Source organism: Propithecus coquereli, unplaced genomic scaffold, assembly GCF_000956105.1.
Source record: "Propithecus coquereli isolate 6110/MARCELLA unplaced genomic scaffold, Pcoq_1.0 Scaffold128, whole genome shotgun sequence".
Classification (NCBI taxonomy): domain Eukaryota; kingdom Metazoa; phylum Chordata; class Mammalia; order Primates; family Indriidae; genus Propithecus; species Propithecus coquereli.
Window position 1 is genome coordinate 2,747,936 of NW_012136969.1, and position 5,006 is coordinate 2,752,941.

The following is a 5,006-nucleotide window of genomic DNA, read 5'->3' on the forward strand; positions in this document are numbered from 1 at the left end:
TCACTTGAGCCCCAGTAGTTCAAGGCTGCAGTGAGCTACAGTTGTTCCACTGCACTCTAGCCTGGGTGACAGAGCAAGACCCCATCTCTAAAAAAAAAAAAAGAAATGAAATGAACCCGCAAACAAAAATTCCAGAATATATGAAGAAATTAATGCAAAGAAAGCTAACAATATCACCATTCATATTATGAATTCTTTCCTAGTGGAAGAACATAAACAAAGCAAAAAGATAAGTCACACAAAGAGATAAGATATTTGCAAAACCAACCAAGAATCAGTATCCAGAATACACAAAGAACTCCTATAGAGCAGTAAGAAAAAGACAAATAGCCAAGCTCAGAAATGAGTAAACAACACAAGGCTATTTACAGAAGAAGAAACAAATAGCCAACAAACATAAAAACGTTCTGCCTCAATTAGGGAAATACAAATTAAAACACAACTGTATTGGGGGGGGCAGGGGCACCTTCGTTACCTTAACCTTTTTTCCCCCCTTATTTTGTTGAATTAAAAAAAAAACACACAACTGTATACCCATTAGATTGGCAAAAGTTAGCAAGTATGACAAAACCAAAACCAGTATGATGAGGATGTGGAGAAACAGGAATTCTCATATGTCACTGATGGGAATGTAAGTTGGAGTAGCTACTTTGAGAGCAGTTTCAACCCAGCAGTTTCAGAAATTGTTGTGCACTTACCAGGCAATATACACAAAAATATTCATTACAATATTGTTTGTACTAGTGAAAAATGAGAAACATGCTAAATATTCCTCTAGAGAAGGAATAAATATATTATTTTCATATGACAGAATACTTACTCCATGAAAGTATGTGAACCAAAGCAACTTGGGTAAATTTCAAAAATATTGCTTTGAGTAAAAAATGACAAGTGATTCAAACAGGACTATTTATGTAAAGATTGAAAACATGTAAAACAATGCTATGTAGTTTATGTATGCATGTGTGTGTGTGTGTGTGTGTGTGTGCGCATATGAAATAAAAGTATAAGAACATTCATTGGAATGGTAAACATCCAGTTCAGGATAGTCTCCAAAGAAGAAGAATTGGAGACACAAAGGAATCATTAACTATATCTGTTATGTTTTATTTCTTCAAAATGAAAATCTAAAGCAAAATATCAAAATATTTCACTCAAAATCTCCATATCATTGTTATTAAGATTAGATAACTATATGCTTTTTTCTGGAAAAGGAGTTTATCTTAAGAAAACTGGACAGACAGAAATATAAAGCTAAAATTGGCATTTGGGGCTGATTTCTTTCCCAGATTCATTTCAAGTGCTCTTCTCCAGGTCAGAGAGCTTTTTCATTCTCTTTCGCCCTTTCAGAGATTATACTCCTTTTTATACATTTGAGGAAAATTCAATTATAATAATTTTATGACAGACCAAAATAAAAAGCTCTTGTTGTTAATAATTACAGGAAGATTAAGACGAGAATTATAACTACCTAATGAAAAACAAAAAACAAGAAAAACATTTTATTCGCTTTCAGAAACACTGGGAAATGTTTTCACATTTCAGAGGCACAATGGACCTGATCAGATCAGAGTAATGTCCTTTTGGTGACTTAATCAAGACCATTCTGTAACTTCAGCTCCCTTTCTTCTGCTCACTTTCCATCAGGGTTTTCTTAAGAATATATACTCTTTTGATCTATTATCTCCTTCACTCATACTATTTCCTGCCCAGTAGGAAATTATAAAAGCAGATCCCAAAACAAACAGTCCTCACTTCAGGATCAGTTTCTAAGGAGTACACTTAAGGAGATAGTACTAAATGATTACCTTCCAAATCTTTCCCAAAGTATTTGCCTTATAAGGATATTCCTGAAAACTTAAGAAGTCCTCAGTTCAAGCAATATCAAGGGAATATTTAGACATTTTGTTTGTTTCATATTGAGGGGGCTTTACAGGAAGCAAAGTGGACTATAATGTGGGTGGCCTCCAGGATCATAGGGCTCTCAGAGGGTTGTCAAACCCTCAAACTTGCAGCCTCAAACTAGCATCCTCCCCTTTTTCACTGACACTTGAGATATTCTCCAGATTTTAGCTCTTAAAGTTATCTGTCCCTTCTGCTCATTCCCAGAGGTTGACTTTGCATACAGTGGACATTTAGTAAATGTCCATGAGACCAAGGAGGTTGATCTTGGTCCAAGTGAATTATATTGTTTCTAGCCACAGCCTTTGTAGATAATATCCAATGAGTTTCTGTCCTTTGGAATAGGATCCCTTCTGAGGGTACCAGCTAAATTTCTGTTGGGTATGCCCTTGTTGGTCCTATATCATCATTATCTGTAGGTAGAATATAAACATCTTTCTGAATGTAAGAAAAAAAATCAGAAAAACCATGCAATAGTCCTCCCTTATCCATGGTTTTGCTTTCTGCTGTTTCAGTTACTGTGGTCAACTGCAGTCTGAAAATTTTAAGGTATTTTGAAACAGAAAAAGAGAGAAACCACATTCACATAACTTTTATTACTTATTATTGTAATTGTTGTATTTTATTATTATTTACTGTTGTTAATCTCTTGCTGTGCCTAATTTATAAATTAAACTTTATCACAAGTGTGTATATATAGGTAGAAACAGTGTATAGAGGGTTTGGTACTATCTGTGGTTTCAGGTATTCACTGGGGATCTTGAAATGCATCCCCAGCAGATAACTCTACTTATAACATTCTTACTATTTTTACTTTTACCTGTTCCTAATCTTAGTTCTCTCCTTAGTCACTAGCTGAACCATGTATACTGCAATAACATCTTCCTGTCTACATGGCCTCTCTCATGGGCTTTCCTGGTTCCACCTGACCATCTATCTACATTTTGGTGCCTTCTCTACACTGGAAAATTATTCATAATAATGGCAAACATTTACTGAGCATTTGCTTTGTGCACTGTTCTGAGTACTTTTACAAATGTTATTTATCTCATTTCATATGGATAATAATTTCAGGTACTATTATCCCCTGTTGCACAGATGAGAAAATAAAAGCACAAGAGAATATTTAATCTGTAAAAATTTCACTTGATATTAATACTTCTGTGAGAAGCAAAGATGAAATTGTGTCAAAGAGTTTGTAACAAGTGAAGTGCTAATATTGTACTATTGTCTACTTTATAATAAGGCTAAGTGACTATTTGTTGAATGAAATAATGAATGAGTAAATATTATTACTGAGATGTACCATGTCTTATGTAGGTAGAGTCCCCAGAATAATGTAAAATGTAAATATGCCAAGCACTGTGTCTGGAACTCAGTAGTTACGCCTACCAACATATACTATTTTCCTTTTTCTCCTTCTCTTTTTCTCTAATTTCACAATCAAAATGACAGTCTGATTGAATATCTTTAAAAGGTCATGATGAATTATTCTGTAATATTTGAAATGTTATGCTCAGAAAGGTCAAACCTTTTTTTTCGGTATGAAGTGTCACATAGATTTGTTTTTCCTGGGCACTTTTTCTTTTTTTAAAGAAAAGATGGCAAGAAATTTAGAGCAGGGTGCCCTCTTGAGGAAATTTTAGCACCTTCCTTGTCAAGAGCTGGCACTGAATGAAATGAGAAGTCCTGGTAAATGATGTACATATTAATGAAGCTCAAATAAATGAATATTGAAAAGAATAATCAAATACCAGATATTTGAGAATTAAGATTCTTAACTATTATGATCTAATATAGCAACTATAAATAAAAATTTTTAAGTAAAAACAAAAACATCTGGAAGATACTTCACTTCTTCTTTTTCACTCAGTCCTTCAAGTGATATTTATTACTTGAAGCCAGGACCTATTTGAGCTAGGAACTATACTGACCACAGTGGTTGATAAAACATAGTCTCTCCCTTCATGGAGCTCACAGGTTATAAGGCGGGGTCACAGTGAAGGGAAGCGAATGAAAGTATTAATATATGCAACTACAAACTGAGAAAAGTACTATGAAGAAAATGAAAAGGTGCAAAATAAGTTCTGCTAAGGGTCATCAAGGACAGCCTCTCTGAGAGGAAATAATGGAGCTGAGTCATAGTCTTAGGGACTCTCTTTCCTAGCCTTGGTCTTTCTTATTATCTCTTCTTATCTCTGCCCTTGTAGGCAAGCAGGCAAGCCTCATTTATCCTTCTGCACCTCATTCTAGCTCCAGATAGTCCCGTTGGCCTTACAGCCTCACAGTCTTCGCAGTGGGTGGTCTGCTTGGTTAACAATGTCTTCCTTACTAATATCGATAGCCCCTTATAGTAGAACATCAATGTATTATAATACTAAAGGGCCTTACTTCTAACAAGGTTAAGGATGTGGAGGGTCTCCGAAGATGAAAAGGACAAATAACCCTGCCTACCATTATGCTTTGAATAGGGACGGATAAATAGGCATGAAGTAGGCAGAGAAATTGATCATGCAATACGGTTTGGTCATGTTAACCTTGAAATATCTGTGGTACCAAGCAAACAGAAGTCTTCAACCAGAATTGGAAGTGAGGATCTCAGACAAGAGCTCGAAAGAACAATTTTAGAGAGTTTTGTTTTGTTTTGTTTTGTTTCAAAGCTCACATATTACACAGACTTACTGTGTAATGGCTGGCCTGGATCCTCAACACTGTATTGCTGTAGCCCTTGTAGCTAAGCTTCTTTCTCCAGGTGGGTTGATTCTACCAGGTTGGAGGATTTAAGTACTGTGGAGAGTATTGCCTGAAAATGCATGGGCCTACAATGACTTCTGGGTTGGTGTTTAGGTGACCATATGAGATCCAAACTTTCAATAAGCAGCTTCTACCTTAGTTGTACCCATAAATATCTCTCTTCAAGAAAACTAACCTGTCCCCTCCTTATTAACCAAAGGACCATGTACAAAACAAAGGGTTACCCTTTGAATCTCAGTTCCCTGACCTATAAATTGGGATTTAACATCTTTGCTTATTTCACAAGGATATGATAATTTGAATATAAATAATAGGTACTATATTGGTTGGAATGTGCTGGAACTAATATA

The 5,006-nt window shown here is 35.4% G+C and overlaps 1 protein-coding gene across 1 annotated transcript in view; it reads left to right on the top strand.

Annotated features, from left to right (window-relative positions):
- The window catches only part of INVS (inversin), a 161,632-nt gene that overhangs the window by 93,778 nt on the left and 62,848 nt on the right, over positions 1 to 5,006 (top strand). The window lies entirely within an intron of this gene.